The following is a 22,176-nucleotide window of genomic DNA, read 5'->3' on the forward strand; positions in this document are numbered from 1 at the left end:
ATTTAAAGATGGTCTTACAAAAATCTATTAACCTGTTTTCACATTTTCCAAAACACACCATCTACATTGCAGAGACTCTAAACAAATAAGCTCTGTTTCATGGTGAGGGCTAGAAGGACTCAGGAGATGTTACTCAACAGAACACCACAGAGTTTACCTTCAGTCTTCAGGCAGCAATTGCAATTCCTACCAGCCCACCGTGTGATAGCAGCACCTTTTCCAGCTCTCACTTACGTGGCCTTTGGGCTTGGTGCTGAGGAGCAGTCACGCTCCTGGGGACTACATTTTCAGACCTGCTGTACTGGGCTTTTAACAGGCAAGGATTCAAAAAGGCAGCTGATTAACTGCAGTGCCTGGATTTTTATTTAAAGGATCTGTTAAAATAATTGTTTTCCTTCTGAGAGGATATCTTCAGTAACACCGATGCCTGAGGCAGAAGACAGGCAGTGTCTTTATGAAGACAGGTAATAACAAGTAGGAGTTAGCAATTTTATGAGCGCTGGAACTTACAAAGTCTGATTTCTGATGGCTCTTCCGTCTGTTGATTTTCTGGTGTGTAATAATAGTAGTGCTGAATATCCATTAGTCTCTCAGTGGGGTCACTAATTTGGATGTCTCTGTTCTATGTGGCCATCAATTTTTGTGGCACTCATAGGAACTCTGCATTTTTGAGCCATTTAACCTCTCTCAAATTTGCTTGAAATTAGCCCACATGCTAATAAAATCCATGGGGAGGGGATGACTAGCAGAATAGCAGAGCACACAGTGACATGAGTTTTTTCTTAGGAATCCAGTGTCTGTGGTGTGAGCTTTTTTTCCTGTAAGGCATTTTCTATGGCTGCCAAACTTGTTGCAAAAAGATTAAGTGATGTCACCAGTGCTGGGTTGCCAAGTTACGAGTGTCACATCCTACAGAGAAATACAGTCAGAAGGGTGAACAGAAGTGACTCATCCTTATACCTTGATTAAGGCATCATTTTGGTCAGTGTTGGGCCTGAAACCCGGACCTCTCCCTCCCACAGGAGATCCCAACTGCTGGCTCACTCTTTTCTCTGGCTGGTGCATGGTGGGACAGCTCATCCTGAGAGGAACCCGTGCTTCTCCAACGGAGCTTGGGGTGTGCTTTTCAGTTTCCTTAGACAGCAGGGGGATTTGATTCTCATCCCCCACATCTGAGGTGACACTTATTTAGGAAAGGATTTTAAAAATCTAGTCCTTCCTTCACCCCAAGCAGAGTCACCATGGCCATGCTTACAGAAGCTGGCCTCTTCCAGGCCTCCAGTGGTGGCATCACCTGAACTTCTCAGATGAGAAACATGGGATACAGTGGAGCTGTGTCATAACTCATGTTTTCTTTGAGGCCTAGTTTAGCAAGCCTCTAGTAAAAACACCCACAAATCGCTACTTCATGAATTTGTCAGCAGGGAGAGTCAGAATTTGTGACTTGCAAGCTGGGTGTCTGAGCTGTCACCCTGGTGAGCTTTCCATGGTTCCACCCAGACACAAGCATCAAGTGGATTTTTATGCAAAAGGTATGGGCAGTGAGATTTTAGGCACCTCAGGAGTCAAGCAAGAGGAGAGGGAAGGTAAGCCAACATGCTGGAAAGGGACGTTCAGAATAGCGTTTATCAGTTGGCACGACACTTTGGTTATCAACATTTGGCCAGCCAGCCTCTCAAACATTGCCTGTCACATAGACCTCTTACCTTTCAAATGTCTTTAGGTGATGCCTCTTGGTGGCAGACAGGGATTCAAAAACGCAAGCAAGTCAGCTCACTAATTTATAGTGAACCACGGACTTCATAGGGAATGTGTTTATTTGTCCTGTCTAAACATTTGCATTTCAAAAGCAGTGTAACTTGTTGATGTTAAGTGCCAGAAATAATTATGAACATTGAGGCCTGTCTCCTGATCATTCTGTTGTTTCACTGAGTAAATTATTATTTTGCATTATCTGTCATTTATACCTTGTAGTTACTAGGTTACCTTCTACTACATGAAGAGTGAAACTTAATTAATTTTATTGTTAACAAATTGTAAAGAAATGTTAAAAAAATCCATTTCATATTTACTTTAGACTTATCAAATAGTTTAATGAACATTAATGAACTCATGCATACAGCTTTTTAACAAAAAGTGATTCTGCAGTTACTGTAGCAGTCAGTGCAATTCTGCCCAGACTTATAGATTGCTTATAACTTCTGCAATCTGAGGGGTGTCCTTTTGGGTATTTTTGGTATAAAAACTTAAGAGCTCAATCTCTATTTCTCATTTACATGTTGTGCTTCAGACCTTGATACTATTCAGAGACACAAAACCTGGACTCAGTTCTCCTAATTTTCTTGAATGTAAGGAGAGATCAGTCAGGTCTCTGTGTTGTTTACTTGTACTAAGATTCATTTGTTTCTTGTCTTTGCCTCTTCATGTATAAACTTCTGTTTGTGAAGAAGAAAATAAACCACAAAATGGAGTCAAATTTTTTCTTAGCCCCAGATTCTCAGAGGATATCTGCAGAGGACAGAGCCTCAGTATAAAGCCAGAGGTCTGTTGAGGATCTGGTCATTGGTTTATGAAATAGACTTTTCACACAAAACATAGCATCTTGCGTAATTGAGCATCTCTGCAATACTCTCTTGAGAAAACCTGTGTCTCACATTTCAAGTCCTGCACCAACAATTAAAATGGTTTCACGACCTCAGCCACTCCCAGCAGACTTTGAACTTTTCTGAGGAACCTCCCTGACAAGTGACACCTAACTGCCTAATTATTACAACATCTTCTGTGAAGATTTGATCCAATTCTTATAAAGAGAGAGGAAGGATACCCAGAATGATTCAAAAGGGTTTTCTGCTGATCTACACAAGCAGGTGGACCTGCACTGTTGATGGAACTGACTTGCGTGGTTCTTCATCTGAAAGCCAAGTCTGTTCAAATGAAAGCATAAAGGAGGCAGGAAAGCAGGACACTGTAGAGGTCTTCCTCTAGAACCAGGTCCTGTAGGGTGGCTGCTTGGAGGAGACAGGTGAACTCAGGTCAGCAGCATCTGGAGGAATGGGCAGCAGAGCATCTGAGTGATACTGGACCAGTAGAGGACAAGCAAGTCCCTAAGCACCTGGAGATGAACAGCACTGATCTATTTAAAACCATACGTGAAGGACCCATTAAACCTAACTTTGATCCCTGGAAAGACCCTGGCACAAACAAGGATTCTAAGTTCTTGGAAGATAATTACATGTTCAAAAAACTTACCAGCATGGCTTTACCAAACTCACTTTTTTCTTTGATAGTGCAACTGCTTGAGGGATAGAACAGAAACAGCTGATTAACGACATAGGGGGTGGAAGAGAGTATATTTACAAAGCTTGTGGGTGACAGTGAGCTGGAGGGTCTGCAAGAAATTGGGCAGGTGGGATCAAAATTCAGAATAAGACTATTCACATAAGATCACACACACACACACACACATATATATATATATATATAAGATCACAGGGAAGTTCCAAAACCAACAAGGTGAGTTTTGGTAGAGACCTAGGGAAGAGAAATCCACAGCATCCGTTCAAACTGAGGAATAACTGAGCCACAGATGGGACAGGAATGGCTCAACAATGTAAACAGGAATCAGCAAGGTGGCCCATTAGGTAGAGACCAAAGGGTATTTCTAGCTGATCTCGTGAAGCCTAACAACATGATTAGGAAGATAGCTATGCAATGACACAATTACAGTCAAGAACATGATGCTTCGAGCCACCATACCAAAGTTTTGATGAATGGCTGCCAGATGTTGTACAAGTTGCAAAAACCCAACAGTTCCCCTGAAAAAAAACCCACAGCCCTGCAGTGCTTACTGTTTTAAGCCTAGATCCTTGTCCTTGCTTATGCCAAGTAGTATATACTCTGATAAATGGCCTAACTGGAATCACAGGGACTGTGAAGTACTGTTGGACAGGAATAAAGCTTGCATAGCCTGGGGTGAGGAGTTTTCTGCCGAAATAAGGGCTTAAATTACATAAGAAGTCAGAGTGTTGTAAAATTTTTACTGTATGAGATGTTATGGTTGAGGTCATGTCCACAGCTCCAAACCTTGTTCCAGACAAGTATCATTTGCTTTGGAGAGACTTTTCCAAATATTGAAGAGCCATGAGGAAAAATAGCTGTCGCCATCTTACACAGGCTTTTGCATTATGTCAACAGCACGAGCTCCTCGTGCTCTGCAGGATGTTCATTCCTATTCACGTGGTGTATTTATTAGCATGACTCAACATGAAAACAACACAGCAGATATTGGTTGGCCATAATTTCTATGCAAACATTGTTTGAATATGGTTGGACTTCTATTCTTCAGACTTTGCTGTGGTTCAGGAACAGCTCCCATCACCTCCTGCTTCAAAAACAATCTCACCATGTATCCTGAAATCAGATTTTAATCCTTCTCCCAAGTGTCCTGAAGCATGCAGTTAATTAATCCTGATTCCACACCACAGATAGCCATGTCACACTCACACACCCTTGCCAACCAGTACACTAGCCACATTCTTCTAGTGTTAGTCATGGAGCATGTCTGCCTTTAACCTACACAACAGCAGACAATTATGGGACACAGGGTGCTCCTCCTGTGACTCAGGAGACGTTCTTCTCTCCCTGCACTGCAAGGTGCTGGGCATCCCTATACTGAACACCAACCAAGTGATGTCAGGGGATGCTGGCATCTCACCAGTGTGACTCCTAAGGAAGACGGGACACTCAGCGGGGACAATAAGCTCAGAGAAATGGTTGGTTGAATGACTTGCTTAAGCTGACTAAGGCTCCATCCCAAAGGTGACAGCTGCTGAATCTGACTGTTTCTCATGTGCACACACATGGAGGCTGTGGTAGTCAAACACCTCCGGGGAGACAAATGCTGCTCCTTCAGTATATATACCATACTGCCATCCCAAACTGGATGTGAACTCTACATTTAATATAGGGCTGGCTGTGTGGTGACCTCTGTGCCTTGGGCTTCAGTGTGTCAGGTACCTCTTTTGAATATAGAGACTGATTCCCTTGGCTTGCCTGACATCCAGCACTCCTAGGCAAAGCCATCAGGCTGCTCACCACCTCTCAGACTGTTAGATCTGCCAGGTATGAGTTATCCAAGCTAAGCAAGCAGTTGCTATTAGGTGCACTATCATCTTCATGCTGCACAGGGATGGGGACACTAATTTTTGGCAACCAAGGCATCATTCATACTTTTTTTTTTTTTTCCTGCAGCTTTTTCCACTGCATTTCACTGCTTTCAGGCATTACTCCTAATAGCACAGAACAGTAGGGGTTTAGAAATGCAGGTTGAAAGAGAAACCAGAATGGCCTCTGTTTATTTTAGAGAGCCCCAATATAGTAACTATCTATCATATCAATGGGGGCTTGCAGATTTCTAACGGCTGCTGGTCCAGCTCTGTGAGGTCTTTGGACCTGAGCCTGCCATTGCATGCTGTGCATGAGGATCTGCCATCTGCACTGCCCTCACTGAATCTAACTTTTTGTAGTGTGATTACGACTAGCTGGAAAGCAGGGGATTGCCCAACATGAGGAAAGGTATCAGCACGTGGCCTTCACAGGGTGTGTTTGAGATAGGCAGCCATGAACACTAACAGTTGGCAGGGACATTAAATTGCATTGACATCAATTGATCTCGATACCATCTGGTTCTGAAAGGGCTAATTCTGCCAAAGACAAACACTTGAGGGTTCTTGCTGTCTTTGCTGTTGATTGAAAAGAAATGGTGAAGGAGTTTTGCTCCGTCTGTATTCTTTTGTCCTCGCTGCTTTTAGATAAGGCAATACAAATTTGCAGATTCCCTCTGGATTTAAGCTGGTAATTGTTTAAGGCACAATGATGACTCTGTATCACAAGAACAAATCATGAAAGAAACATTGTTAGAGAAGAAATCCCTTGAATCTGGGAAAGCACTGTATTTTCTTCTTTGTTAAACTCTGAATTTAATCTGGAGGGTGTAATGTGGGGTGCACTGCCCGGCAGAAACATTCCACCAACTTGCTACAGGATCATAAGCTGAAGTAAATACTCAGAGGCAAGGGTGTTTGCAGGTCCCTCAGCAGAGCCAGGGGCATTCTTTCCTTTGGATTTCAGGAAGCGTTAGATGTTCCCAGGAGATCAGGCCAGGCGTGGTGCATGAAAACAGAAAGGCAAGACGAGAATTGGTGTTACCTTAAACCAACTGGGGAATAAAAACAAATCAAAAAAGAAAAAAAAAACCACAAACAAACTAAACAACAATAGAACCAAATACCCGATTATATAAAGGCCTAAATAGATCTCTTTCCCACACTCCAGGAAGTTCTCAGTGCATTCTCTAACTCACATTTTAAAATCAAAATATTCAAAAAGATTGTATCAAGTAGTTTCACTTTCCAGAACTGGAACATTCAATAAAAAGTCAAGTATAATCTTGATTTTAAATGTTGAAGCAAGCTTTAAAAAATAGTACCTTAGAAAATGGTATATCCCAGCAAAATTTCCTTGATTAGAAAAGGCAGTCTTCCGAAAAGTTTCAGACACTTGTGATGTCAAACAATTATTCCAAGCTCACTGTTAAAAACAAAACAGAACAAAAACAAAACAAACCAAAAAACCCTCCAACTTTTAAAGGATTTTTTTCAAAAGGGCTTGAAATATCTGTAATAGTTGACTGATCTACATTATGAAAGGAACCAGCTGTAAATGGGTTCCCCTCACTACACTGTCTCACTTTGTAGGGTCAGATATTTAATGCTCACGTATTTTGATCTTTGCAGAAAGGGCAGAGTCTGCCCACAGATAAGATCCAACACTTTCCATGCTCTCTTCTAAGCTGCCTGTGGCTTTGCTTAACAGCTCCCTGACTCACATGATGCCATCGCGAAGAGGCTCATAGTCAGGCCCACTAAGAAGCATTTAAGAACCAGGAGCAAATTACCCAGGAGAAGCTATTTTCTTTGCTTCCCACCTTCTGTACCACCTACTTGCCTTTCTCTTGGCATCCACTCCTACACTTTAGAGGCATTTGTGACTTGGAGCTAGCAATGGCAGAGGAGCAGCAGCAAAGGCTGAGCTGGGTGAGGAAGCACGGGATAGCACAAGGGTTTCTCTCTTGGCACCTCAGCATCTGTTTTATCTCCCCTTCACAGCTCTGTGCATAACGCTCTGCCAGCCCACTGCTGTGGGTTTGTTGTTCTCCCTGTCAACCAAGAGACCCGTGTCCATGCCTCTGAAATGTTAAAGCTGTGTTAAGATTCAAACTCAGTACTAGGATTGTTGAGATAGAAGAGAGGGGCTCTCATGTCTGGATGCAAAAAGAGAAAATCTGTCACTCCTAACCATGGCCTAGTTATTATTATTATCATTAAGACTAATAAAACTATTTTAATAATATTAAACTCTCGAAATGTATTCAATTTCAGCAGAAAAGTCTGAGCAATCTTTCCCCCAGAAATATCCCCATGAGAATGGTGCAGCCCTGGGGCAGGAGTCCAGAGAAGCTGAGGAGTCGCCATCCTCACCGAGGTCAAACTAGGTGATCACCCTTCCAATCTAAATTATTCTGCAGCTTTGTAGAAGCTGGTAGCCTTGGACTTGTTGCCTTGGTAAATAGGAGCCGGGGGAGGATTTGGTGAGCTGCAGACAGCATGGCTATGAGAGGGAGAGGAAGGGAATAGAGGCTGGGTAGTATGGGACAGGCAGTGTCGTCTCCATTCTTGGCAGATCCGTGGGGATAACCAGCCCATTTTAAACTGATGAAGTAACTTACAGTTGTATGCTATTTTTGATTGTTAAAGAAGATATGTCATCTAAATTGGATCAGAAAAAACAAGTAAAAAATCCTCATCCATCTGCTCTCAAATAAATTTTTTTTTTTCTAATCCTGCCGGAATGGAGATAGTGGTTTATTAATACTGTACAGGTAAATCCACAAGTCCTGAGTCAAAGCTCTGTTGAAATGGTCCAGCAGAGAGACTACCTAGTCAAGGAGAGATGCTTTCTCTGGGGAAGGAGAAACAAGGCAGCCTTCAAACAGCAGCATCACAGAGATTTTATTCTGCTGTCACTCTGCATGATATATGGGGTTAATTTTAAGAGAGAAAAAAATGGCAGGCTCTTTTTGCCAAATAGGGAGAAGTTCGATCAATTCAGAACAATGGAAGCAAAGAGAACTCAAGGGAATTACTCATCTTGTAAATGGAATTTGATTTTCTAATGCAAAGAGCAGGCTTTAATTACAGCAAATTGAAACAATAGAACATTTCCTTACTAAAAAGTTTGAGGGGTTTTTTGTTGCTATGATTACTATGTGAAGGGGACGTATGTGCTTAGGATTCCTAGCAATTATAGTAGTGCTTAACTTCAGCAAACTACTTTGTAAAAATTACCATAATTTACAACAGGAATGTTTTCCCTTAACTCACTCCTCTTAAGGACCAAACACGGATATTGTGATGTGCTCGTAGTCATTGTGCAATATACTACATCGGCACAGAAAGGGACGATTACTTCTACTTGAGGAAAGGAATCCTTTCTTCATTTGAGAGCATGGCCCAGAAGAGAAGTAACACAGATGGATCTCCATCTCCCACAGTAAATAGGATCTGCCATCCCACAGAATGAAGACATCAGATACTAAAGCCACATTAAGATTTTGCTCAGTACTGGAGGAAACAGTCCTTGCTAGCTTGTGGACCTTATATTTGGTAACATCTCTAATAAATAATCAGATTATGACTAATTGCATTAATAGGCTAGCCCAGAGGTCCGCGCACATGATACGATATAGCACTCTGTCCAGCTTTTTAGATTTAAAATGTCCAGTTTATTCCATAGCTACATACTTCTTCACTTTCATGGTCACATCACAGGCTGGGGACACTTGCAGTGGTTCCTGACATCACTTTTGGAAATAGAGATTCCAAAACTTGAGGAAACTGAAGAAAACTCCCACACTCCTGTGAGGCTTTCTGAGTACGAAAAAAATGCATGCTGTGTTTGTTAGAGGCTGCAGTCAAATTAACATTTACTTACATTAACATTTAATGCTTAAAAATGTCAGGAAAGGACTTGGGGGGGGGAGGCAGGGAAAATAAATCAGAACTCAGAATAGAGACAGATGAGATTCACACAAGTTTAAATGCCTGATTTGGATTCCCAATAAAAAACAGTCTCCATTTTTTTTGCCTCATGCCATACTGTAAACAAAAATTTAGTGTGTTCAATCTTAGAATGCCCCCACCTCCAGCTTTCTAAACTAGTTGAAGATAATCAAATTTAACTACTGCTTCCAATTCATTTTGTTCCCTGGAATGTTGTCAGATACTGAAAATTGTCATGTGGATAAAGCAGATCATGCTCTTCTGAGGTCTCAGGACTATCAACCATGCTCCATTTAACTTTAGCACTCACCTGAGCAGCATCTTCAGTCTTTTGCAGGGAGTAGATGCCTTCGGGTCTGACACAGCAGCTAATACTGTGCCCAAACAAGGAGCAATGGAGAGCTGCTTCTCATGTTCAGCACCTTGTTTCTTGAGCCATATAGCTCAGAAGCTTGCACCTTCAGTAGACCAGTGATCTGTCAGACTGAGAAGAGTCTAGACTTATGGTCACTTCATCCAGCTGAGAGACACAGAAGCTGGATACACGGACAGTCCCTGATGAAGTCCTATGCTGTAATCCTTTTAATCATGGGAGTTCTCCAAGCAGCAGCTGTGCAGAAGACTCTGGTCCTGGTTATCTCCTACATAAAGGCCATATGAAGTATTTTTCAAGGCTCTTCTTGAAGAAATTAAAAAAAAAATATTATTATCCCCTCAAATCTTAGTGGCAACTCCTACAACATACAAGCTGTGCAGTCCTAGAAGGTCCAGTAAAGGTTTGTGCCTTTGTGTTGCTTGGGGAATGACGATCCATCGGGATCACATTGCCAAGAACTTGGGATTTCATAGCAAAGTGAAATTACACAAAGAAGAGAACATTCATAATGTACATTCATTTTTAATGAAGACATTAACCAGAGCTTTGTGTCTTCAATTCTATGCCCAGCTTACTGCCTTGTAATGAGCCCCCCTAGCCTTGGAAGAACAGAGATGCCTCTCTGCTAAAGAGATTTCAGGTTTTTCATCTCTTCACTTAAGAAATTATTTTACAGTAACAGATAATAATGAAACTAAACTGCCTGTAATATTTGAGAATAAATGTTTTTCTGAGTGGGGCAAAGGGCTGTGTGACCTTGATGAGTCTTCTCACCGTACAGGAAGCCCCAAGAGGGATCTCTCAGACTCTGAGAGGGCAAGTGGCCTGGAGGCTGAGGCAAATGAAGCAAAGAATGATGGATCTCTAAAAATGGCCAGAGGGGTTAATATAGCATTGCACAATGCATTTCATCTCCTCTCCCTTCTCCTAACAGTGAGGTTCAGACCTACTACATATGTCCTCTGCATTTCCAGGATAGAACACGCAGGGAGGAAACCCTTTGGGAAAACACTAATGAAGGTATTTCCCAGAGAATTCTGATGATCCTAGGTCACAGAAGAAAAAGTTCAGGAGTACTTGTTCTACCACACTTTAAGAGGATCAGGACTGAAAAATGAAAGACTAACAATGTGGGACTAAAAGTCATCTGCTGAGGTCCTTTCCCCAGTCTTTCTAGTCAAATCGCCTCAGGAATGTCATAGAAATCTTTCTCATAGCATCTTTGTTACAGTTGGAAGTGCCATTAACCTCATTTTACAACTGAAAAACGAGGGAATGAAATGGAATTCCTGAAATCACAGAGCCTGATCTGTTCCAGGCTTTCCTCTTGCTCTCGAAAATACTCCTTCACATATATAACATACAGACAATCCTGTAAAGTTAAGCCAGACAGGACAGAAAATTGGGAAAGCAATTTGTTTTGAGAAACATCATCTAGACACTGCATTTATACTGTATGACTCAAAGCAAATATTTTCTTCCTTCAGTACCCCCACCTGCCAGCTACCCAATTTTCCATGGCAATATCCATAGAGTGGAATTTCTGTATGGACATGAAAATGAAACATTACTGTCCTGTAATGGCTTTTGGCATAGACATGTATTGCATTTGAATGATTTCTCATGATGTTTTTATTTCTGAACTGTTAAATCTTGGCCACCTGACTCATAGATTAATATATTAACAAGAGAAAACTATATAACGTAAGGCTTCTTAGATAAAAAGCTTAGCTATGCAAAGACTTCCTATTACCCTTTTTTATCCTTCACTATGTCAGAGAGAGTTGTAGCATCTAATTCTTCAGCTAAACCCCCTATTCAATACTTAGTGCTCAGCAGAGAGGACAATATTTATTTTATTTGGTGATTTAATTTTAGATGAGGTGACATGCAACAGAATGGAGCACAGACACTGGAAAACGGTCTCCCGCAGTGTGATAAATGACAGAGTACAACTGAATAATGCAGAGGCAATTAAAAAATGAACATACCCCTGGAAGTTGGCACCCTATAGCCCCATGACTAAGTAGCCGAGGAACCAAGTGAATGCCAGCATCCCTGGCTATGTTTATGCAGTATGCTGCTCACATCTAACCATACTGCAGAGCGTGAGGGGGAGTAGCCCAGATGAGGAGAACTTCGGGCTAGCTCTGTGGCAGTGGTTATTTTTCTGCACAACACAAAGGGACCCTCTATACACCAGCCATATACCTTCCCGTGCCATTATCTGTGTCACTCAAAGCCATGCAGAGCAGCTGACTAAGTTGGAAGACCTTGTCTTGGATGAGACATCACTCTGCACCCAACAAAGCTTTCAAGCAGCTGCTTCTCTTGCAGCATGTCCATAGTCCCATTGGCTTTACTGGCTTAGCAGTCCCGCATGCATGCTCGTGTTTCTTTCGCTGGAAGAAGTCCTCTTCAGATGTCTCTATTTGCCTGGCTTTTAGGAGGCTGCATGCCCTCAGCAACGTGAACTGCTGAGTTACAGGAGCTGGGATTTTCACCAGCGTACTTTAAGCCAAGCAATGCAGTTGTTGGCACTGTCCTCTGGGAGAGATGGTCTACACTGCAGTTATGAAAGGCAGAGGGAGAACTGGGGGACAGGTGGATTTAAATAAATAAATAATAATTTTTAAATATCCATGATGATAGAGCAACGAAAATGTTAAATCTCCTCCTAGCTTAGACTGCAGGGTGGAAAAGACATCTGACAAAGTCTATTTCAGAAACACAGAGAGACAAAGATCTAAGATAGGCCTAACTCCGAGTTTCATATCTGTTACCATTGTGTAGCCTTAACTGCGACAGCATCTGAGTTATCACACCAAGGCACTGAAATTAGTCATAAAACAGAACTCTATAATAATTCATACTGTCAAAGCTATTTTTGTTCACTTGGAGCTGTTTTTACAGACTGACATAATTGGACAACAGGTATGACAAGCCTTTACTGTGATGTTATCTTCACTGAGCCAGAGACTTTGTTGTAGGAGAGGATGAAAACAGGGCTCTGCCAAACAACACAGAATGGAGAAAGCCTACTTAACCCGAGGAAATCAGGAGGCTGTGTTTTTCTTTCTCTGAAGCTAATACCAGTCCCACCAAAGCTACCACATTGTAAGACTCAAGACCTGTAGTGATATTTCATGCTGGCACTTTCCTAGAAAATAGTTCCAAGCAGAATACATGAGTAATATGGGGGAAGAAAGAGGATTTTAAAAAAAAAGAAAAAAAAAAAAAAAGACCACATATTTTTGATCTAAATATATTCACCTTTCATCAAGCTCCTGCCCTAGGCTTCTGTTTCCACATCCCCTTCACAATCCCACCTGCAAACCTGACCATACACAGCCACACATCTTCAGAGCACATTGGGCATGAGGCGTCAGCATAACAGCCCACATTCATCCCTTTACTTTATCTGTGAAGGAGAAAGAATATGATAGCCCACACAACTCATCTTTACTGAGCCAAGCCATACCCCAAAAGAACAAGAATTTATCTGTACTTCATTATTATTAGTGTGCTTTTGTGGTGCTTTTTCACAGTGCTTCCCACCTTGCACACAAACTTCTTGTATTGCCCTCATCATGGGAATTGTTAACATTCAGCCTCATCTCGCCAAATGGGCAGCTCTAGCAGAGAAATTAAGCTAGAGCTCTGTGGCCCCACAAGGCTACAAACTCTACTGCTTGGCACAGCAGACTGTGTCTCAGCAAAGCAGCAGTACCTCCACAGGCATAAGACAACAAAACCAAAACGAAGTATTTACCCCCTCCTGACTTCAGCCTGGTCTGTGCTAAAAAAGCCTTTGCAAACCATTCCTAGCCCTCCTCTCAGAGCCTCTGCTCAAAGGGACCTGACAGCTGAAGCTTAAACCCAACATTGGCTAGAGATGGCCTGTGCTGAGTTAGAAAACTTGATGCTTAAAAAAGGCAGCAAGTAGCTAGCATCCCATGTCATTAGGAGATGTGTTCCCCATAGCACCTAACAAGCCAGCACAGCGCTGTCTTTCAGTGGGAGCTCCTCATCTCGCTGAGATTGCCTGACAAGTTTCCCTGAGCATAGGCTACTTCGTCATCCTTCCTGTGCTGTTCAGCCCTGGCTAGGAATAACAGAGGCTGCTATAATATGAATAAGAAAACAATAAAAATCCCACTGTGCTGCTGACACCGGGAGAGCTCGCTGCCTTGTGGCAAACAAGGCGATAATAATTCTTCCAGTCCTGATGGGGATTACTGAAATGTCAAGGCTGGTAGCTGCCCTTTCCTTTCTGACATGATAGTTAGTCCCTGGGAAGGAAATAAATTACTGAGCCACTTATCACCTCATTAGAAGCTAAAACTATATATTCAGCATCTCCAAGTAAATTTTTAAAGCAGCTTGGGTGTTTAACAGCAAGCTGTGAAGTTAGCTCTGATGGTATACAGCACCATTTCCTTAAGGGAAGATTCTCCTTTAAATGACTAAAAATCCCAGGCAAATAATTGTTTCCATTCTTGCTGTTTAGCTGTCCTGGTTTGGGTTGTATAATCTGTCTGTATTTATAAATAACCCACTTTGTTTACCAATTATTTTAAGTATTTTCAGGAAAGGGAAGGAAGAAAACTCTGGGAATATTGCAATTGCCTGTCTGCCCTCATTAGCCCGGTAATTATTTCACTGTAATTCAATTGTTTCTTGTACTCAATTCAAGACAAGAAGACTGCAGCAGCAATAATAGCTTAAGAAGTTCCTCTTCTCTCTCTCTTTTTTTTTTTTTCTTTTTTGCTCTTTTCTCCAAGGCTGTTTGTCCCTGCCTCTGCATCACTCCTCCCTTCTAGTTATGATACATGGGGGACTTGCTGTTGTGCACTGAATCAGAGCTAAAAATATTTATCTTCCTTTCTTTTTTTGTAGGTTTTGATTGTTTTTAAACCCAGATCAGTTGGCATTTACATGGTGGGTACATTGTGAAAGCTAAATAAGATTTCTCTTATTTTGTTCCAGTTAATAAAATCTGCAAATATGCTGTGACCTATTGCTGAAAACGAAGATATTTTAATACCCAAATCTGTGAAGAGTCAAGACTGCATCAAAGCAAATGCTTTGAACTATACACCAGCTTTTTGATGCTCTTTACTGTAGCAATGGAAGTAGGAGGAAGAAACACAGATCCCATGTGTACAAGTCTTCCTTTCAAAGTTATCAATGGCGCAAACAATTCATGTAAATCTGGAGCGTCCGGATGGGACCAGCTTCCTTCTACTGGGGGCTTGGACTCGCTGGTTGAGATGAACAGACAATCTGGGATGCTCTGCAGAGGTGCAGTGATTTAGGCTGAACATCACCTGCCATCTTCATGGATTTGCTGTCACCAGAGGTAGAACCACAGTGGCACCTCTGAGGGAGAGGGCACAGAGCTCTTCTTCACTGTGGGTTCACCACAATGTCAGCCATCCTCTCCCATAACCCCAAGGCTTCGGCTCAGTGATGAAATCACAGTTGTCATCCACAACAGGATGTTCTTCTGTCACTCACAGCATTCCCTGGCTTGAGAGGGTATCATTTATTCTCTGTTCAGCTTCACTGGCAAGTTGGATCATCTCTAAAGATTGTCACCCAGTTCATTTGCTAAGGGGGTCTCCTTTCACTGACAGATTCAAGAACAGATTTGGGTTGAAGAGAGGTGACTTTAACCCACTACTAGGAAGGGTGTGTGTGTATGTGTGTGTGTGTGGTGTCTAAACACAGCTCCTACTTTTTTAGAAAGCAAGTCTAAGTCTAAACTTGGTTGCTGCAGTTTCCTCAACCAGGATATATGTTGGACCAAACTGGTTTAGAATTGTATCTTAGCTCAATTGTAAAGCTAAATTTATTAATCCTTCCACTGCTTGAGCCAGAACTGTATTTCAGAGCTTAAGGAGCTTTCCTTACATGGCAAAGAATTGTATATTACTCCTCCTGATGCATGAACTCCAGCTTGTATGTCATCAGAGAAACAGTATGGAGCTGCTGTGCAAGAATCTTACTTTTTCAACCAAACAGCAGCTACCATTCTTCCTCTGCTTGATGTTCAAGTGTGTGTCATTTAAGTTACCCTTTGACAAGCTTCAGCAACCTCTGATGCTGATGCCTGAGCCCACCACAACAGCCAGGTGCTCATATTTAACCTGTGAAGGACAATGCACCAGAGCAGATAGAGCATCAGGGTACACGGATCAACTTCAAAATGGAGAAAATAGCTCTGGCTTCACCCAGACTAGCCTCATGTAAGGAGTGTGAACTTTGCTCGAGTTTCTCAAAATATCCATGTGTTTATCTTGTTCATCAGCATGGCCCTTCTCAGAGAAGCCAGGATGTTTTGGGAACTGCACAAGAAGGAGAAATTTCCTATTGGATCTCACTGATGTCTCCCAGATGGGAACAACGTGCATTTTGGTGGCCCAGTCAAGGCTTTCTGATTTGTCAAATGACAACTGCCTTACCTCTCATAAACACTCCATATCCAAAGGGGTGGAGAAAGAAGAAGAGAAATAGATAAGGAAAAAAGGGGAAAAAAAAACTAGGAGGCCTCTCCAGCTCCCAAGAGTGAATAAGAACTGATTTATGATAATCAGTCTCAGTGCCAAATCTTCCATTAGCATCTGTCTCCCCAGAAGCTTTTCTGGGGGGGGGTATTTTTAACTCCCACCACTGTTATGAACAGGTAACCCATGTTCTCACAAGCAGCATTACCAGCCCCACTAAGAGGGCATGGGGGAAGTGTAACCTAGAAGAGGAAGAGAGGATGGTGGATTCTTCAGAGCCTGGCTTAAGCAGGCTGGGTCACTAACAGGGACATTTGAAAGGGGATGGAAATGCTTCTTTAAGATAGTGTTTGGAAACTGCCAGGACCCTTTGAGACAGCCTCAACCCTAATTCTGCATCCAACATCCAACATCAAGGTCTGTTCCAGGCAGTGCACATGGTTTACTGCCGCATTGTTTCAGGTGAAATTTAAAGTTCTCCTCGGTGCTATGTATTTTCATAAGGGAACGACTGGACCTTGTTGGCATATTGCAATTGTTCTTTGACACGGTGTTTCCAGAAGGAGTTAACACCCAGCATCAGGAATGGGAATGGCTTATCTTGCAAAGGAACAAGAGGGGCAAGGGCCTGCTGCTGTCCTTGGTGGGGAGGAGTCAGTGCCGTTCAGCTCCTTGCCTTCAGCCCTTCCTTGCCAGCAGTGAAGGAAATTATTCTTCATGTTCTGAAACTGCAAACATCAGCTCAATTTGCAGATTTTCCTTCATGCTTGGCAGCAAGCACCAAGGCCCGGCATGAGGAAGAGAAACTTATCTCCAGTGGCAGCAGCCTGTGCCTCTGAAAGCGGGGAGAGCTGCTTTTCCCCATCTGCCACAGGTGACTCTCTGAATGACCTTGGCATGAAGTGGTGTGACAACCATTAAGACCTGGCTGACTGATTTGCTACAGCAGTGTTGTTTCCAGATTTACTGCAAGGAGATTAGAAAAGTCCAACACAGTGTCCTTCCCAGAGAAGGGATGACTAGAACATGCACCCCCAGCAGGAGGACTGCTGCTGATTTTCCCGTGCATGGACTGTCTCAATTTAATACATCCCCAGTTCTCAGTCCTGCAACCATGACTCCTCTCCAACAGGAGCCTGTAGCATTTGCAGTACATCCAACAACATTGTAGAGTAGCAGGATTATCCTGTAGGGATGGGTGAACTTGTCTGACCTCATTTCAGATCCCCTCAGGTATGATGGATTGGAAACTTCAGCTCAGATTGCTGCATTTCTAGGTGCAGAATAAAAAAAGTAAACAGGAAGAAAAGAATGCAGGGGGAAATGGTACTCAGTCTATGAAGCAAACAATATAAAAATTACTTTGAAAACAGAAGCCGAGAGGGGAAAGAGAAACAGTCTAAATAAACCTCGAACAGCCTGTGCCTTGTGGAAAACACTGACTCTCAGAAGGAAAAGGGAACGTTATTTCATCCCTGGATCATTGTCTGTCCTCTAGCTAGAGCATGCTTTCAAACTAGATTAATGGATCATCATAGAAACCCCAAAATATAATATTTTGAAAGCTAGGTAGGTTTGGAAACCTCTTCAAAAAGCACATTGAGCCGTTTGTAAAGCCCTGTGTTCCTAAACATCTACTTTCAGTATCAGGATTTTGGGACACCATAGTAGAAGAAACGATGCTGTTATAATAAAAGACTTAATGCTTTTTTAATATTATTTTTTAATCAGTATTCCTGAGACTATTCCCCAGCAACATCTGCAGCCCCGGGCCAGCCTGCTTCCCCATGGTGTCCTGAGTCAGGGCAGTGCTGGCTGCTTACCCGCTCTCAAATCACAGATACCTTCTGGACATTTCTTCACCCCCACCGGGGGATGCTAAACTTGGTCGGGTAGGCTTTGCAGGTGGAAAACTGAGTTATGGGCAAGTAAAACCACTTACCTAAAGATACAGAGCTGGTCAGGGACAGAACTGGATGTCAAATCCCAGGCTTTTCAAGTCCAGGTCGGTGCTTTCTGCTCTGAAGTGGAACTTGCTTCAGGACAGCCAGCTGCACACATGCCTCTGCATGGGACCTTTCAGCAGGGACCCCTCAGGAACACAGCCCTTCCCATCTCATGCCAGCCCCAGGGCCGAATAGCTCACACGGGGATGGAGAGGGATCTCAGAGCTGCTTCTCTCCCCCTAAGCCATGGTCTAGCCTCTGGTAATACCCTGTCATGAAGACTCTCTCATCTGTCAGTGTGGAAAAGTAATATGCTATTTTACATTCCTAGATAGTGGGAAATTCACACACTGCCAAAACTGCCAGCCTGGTACAGCACCACCTAAATAGGCAGTCATCTCCTCTCACGGGAGGTGCTTTGCAGATGTAGCAGGATGCTGCTCAGGACTGCGTGGTGGCTTTGGTGAGGCTACAACGATGGGCTTTATCAGCTCCCCAAAGCTGCTCCTCTGGGGACTGAAGCTGAGAAGAAACCTGCTCGTTCTGTTCAAAGACATCCATTAAATTCCCATTTTAAAATGTCTTCAGACATAATTCAGCATTATCTGTAAACATGGATTACTGACTTTGTGAATATTTTATGATTTCTATTAGTCATCTATATTTTTAGAAACATAGGCCGTAAAAAATTGAAGTAATTTTGCTTCAGTTCTGCCATGCCAGAGATCTTTTTCTCAAAAAATATATTTTGTTAGAAAGTCTTGTATGTCTGATGAAAGAAACTGGAGTGAAGTAAAAGGGACAGCTCTCTGGTCTCTAACACTTCCCCAAAATATGGGCCTACCTAGGCAGATGGCAGTGTATAAAGTTTCATTAAGCAGTAGGAAATTCTCCTCTCTAGATCCCCTCCTGGCAACTGACTGTCCTAAATACCTCCCTTTTCACCCAGCTAATTTCCCTGGAGCTTCCCCTTTTCCTAGATAAAAACATACCTTTTCATTTGAAGCCATACATTTGTGCTCCATTATATTTAAAGTCCTGCTTGCTTTTCTAATCACCCACAGTGCTCTGATGGATAAATGCATCCTCCTGCACCCACCCTGAGCCTTATGCTTAGCCCAAGGGCTCCTAACACTGTTCCAGCCCCAGGGACAGAGCAGGACCACAGGCTGCCTTCCTCCTGTGTGGGCACACTGCCCAGAGGCTCCTATGGGGAGTCCAAGTAGCCAGCCTGCCTCTGGGTACAGGCTATAGGGGCTGGGCTGAGACTCGGGGAGCTCAGCAAGGATGAGCAGGTCTAGGCTCTCTGGGGCCATGACGATCTGTTAGCACATCTCCCTCCACCACCTGATCACCCAGATTTCGATGATGATAATCTCTGAGCAAAAGGATAACCTGTGGCTGTCAGCATTTGGGTCAGCTGTGTCTCTGCACGGATAACGCCATCCAAAAAGTGTGAGCAGCATTAACAGTGGACGCTGAAGGCACAGCATCCCCCCATGCAAGCTCCAGAGATGAGCTATGTTTGAGCTCACTTTAATGTCCTCAATGTCAGAAATGTTCACTTTACACTAAATAAAATAATTCCCTGTGTTATCTGTGGCTTGCAGCCACATGAGGTTGTGACTGATGCTGCCTGTCACTTACTGTGTCAGAACTGGGGAGGCAGGAGAGGATGAAAGCAGCAGAGGGTGTTGCTGCACATGGCCATGGGTTTGCTTCCAGCTGTTGGGCAAACCAGATCAATTGTTTTCATCGTGTGGATACTACTCAAATACAGTTTATCATGTTTTAAAAGATTTTTGTTTTTTTTTTTTTTTAATGTGGAATTATAAAATTCAGCACTGACTTTTTTTTGCAGCTGGTGATCTGCTAGATAGGATTGTTAAATTTATTTCCCTCCCACCCCAGAGCCATTCCTTTGTATCTAGGGTTTGGCTCCTCAGAGTTCTTGGGCTCCATTTGGCATCTCAGTGCTCACAGACATCTCAAGCATGGTGGGTGTCACAAGATCACCACAGACCTGGCCCCACTGGTGGTACCTCAACCTGCCAGACTGACATCCCCCCAGAGTACACATTCCTCTTTTTCTTGTTCATATTTTGTCTCCTGAAATTTTAAGGTCACAGTGGGAACTGAAAACTTGCTTTCCAACAGGGGGAAAAACCCCAGTGCCACCAAAGTTGTGCTAAAATTCATTAATCACAGATGTGAGAACGGGCCTAGCACAGAGCTGCAGCAGCGTCCCTGCTCCAGAGGCGAATGAGACTTTCTGACAGCAATTGGACTCTTTTGGCAGCACATGGCTGTACGTTATCAGCACATCCTGCAAATTTCTAGCTGGCCCCTGAGTTGTAAATGAAATTTTGGAGCTGCTGCAATTCTTACCCTGACTGTTCAAAAGCGCGGTGCCACTCCAGGCAGGCTGGAAACCATTAGGTCTTTTTTTCCCCTTATAATATAATTGCTCACAGCTGTTGGGAGTGCACATACTCTGATTTCCAAATATAGAAAGCTGGGTAGTTTCCACCTCACTCCCGTTTTTCCACAGCTTGCTTTATAGCTTCCAGACCCACATTCTTCTTTGAGCTTTACACAAATTTCTGAACCTCACTGAAAGACCCAGGAGGCCTGTGATGGAAAGTCACCACTTCTTAAACTCAGCATATGTAAGGTGAAGGAAGACTCAAACCACTGCCAGTTATTCCCCTGGAGCGCTCCTATTCCTTTCATTTGGCACTGGTAGCCCAGTGAAAGTAGCTGGAAGGGAAAATGTTTAACATGGGAACAAAGGGAAATTAAAAAAAAATCACTGGGTTAAAAGTCTTTGCTGGATTTGTCTGATCTGGCAGATTCTCTTCTTTTTAAAAATTCTTTATGGCTTACACTGTTTTAAAGGGAATCTGATCTACAAACCATGGAATGACACATAATTTTAAGACTCATGTTCAGCCTGTACACCTTAACTTGATGCTACAGCATTAAGGGATCAAAGACAGCACAGAGATACAAGCAGGTTACGGTTTCCAGCCATGTGTATTTCCCTCCTGCAGCTCCAAGGACCAGATTCAGAAACATGCCAAAAGGTTGTACAACTACAGCAACCAGACAACAAGAGGGAAAGTAATTTGGTCATTGATGTCAACACTGTGGGACAGATGCTGTGGGACCACCCCCCCACAGCCCCCGCTCTCCTTCGCCCATTTTTCAGTCACAAGAGACACAGGGCAAGAAAGCTACTCTACTTTTGTTTTTAATCTCCTGAGTACTGCTCCACACATCCATGAACTAGATTTTACAAATTCCATTACATCTGACAAAAACTACACAAAAAAATATCCCTGCACTTGAGATCCCTGCACATGAGATGCCTGGATGCTGCTTTCCTGTCAGAGCTGAAAAGTATCTGCTGGCTTCTCTACACTCAAGTTTACTCCCATAATTTGTGCAATAAAAATCTAGTTTCAAGTTTCCAGTTTTAGGTGAGCTGGTCAAAGCCATGGGGTCAGTCCCTCCAGGTTCTGTCACTCAGAGCCTCTGCCAGGAATGGTACTGATAACTGAGTTTCTTCATGTTGTTCTTCTTTTCATCATAGCTTCAGTGGTGGCCCAAAACATTTGTGTGTTGGCTTTGAATTTTAAAAAAAAAAAAGACTACAAAAAGCACAAACTGAAGGGCAGCGACATGGATGAATGCACCAAAGGCCCATCTCTCTGGGAAAGTTTTGCCACTTATACTAAATACGTTTAATTTTATGGATGAAAGTTATACTGGTGTAATTGTGGAAAAATACTTATTCTGTGTGTTTCAGAGCAGCCTACTTATGTTTTTTCTTAACCCTGTTCATTCCAAAACACCACAGACTGGAAAAAAAGCAGTTTCAAATAGATACCAAAGTAAGCCTATGTGGGTACCTATGTAAGTATGCACATGGCTTCCATCTCAAGGCAAAACCTGAAAAATGTACTAAATAAGGTCCAGGAAGAAAGTGCATAACTCACAGAATATGAGTGGGTGAAAAAGTCTTAGATCATATAGGACTTGGGACAAAAGGGCAGAATAAATGCTCAGTTCAAGCCATGCTTGCATATAGTGGCAAAACTCCCCTGGAGTTGAAGTAGCAATAGCTGCGTGCACAAGAGATTTGATCCAGTGGATCAGTCAGGTACATTTTAATAATAATTTTCTAGTTGCAAAAATCAAGGTGTATTTCATGATTCAGCTGG

Source organism: Athene cunicularia, assembly GCF_003259725.1.
Source record: "Athene cunicularia isolate RWA chromosome 2 unlocalized genomic scaffold, athCun1 chr2_part2, whole genome shotgun sequence".
Taxonomy (NCBI): Eukaryota; Metazoa; Chordata; class Aves; order Strigiformes; family Strigidae; genus Athene; species Athene cunicularia.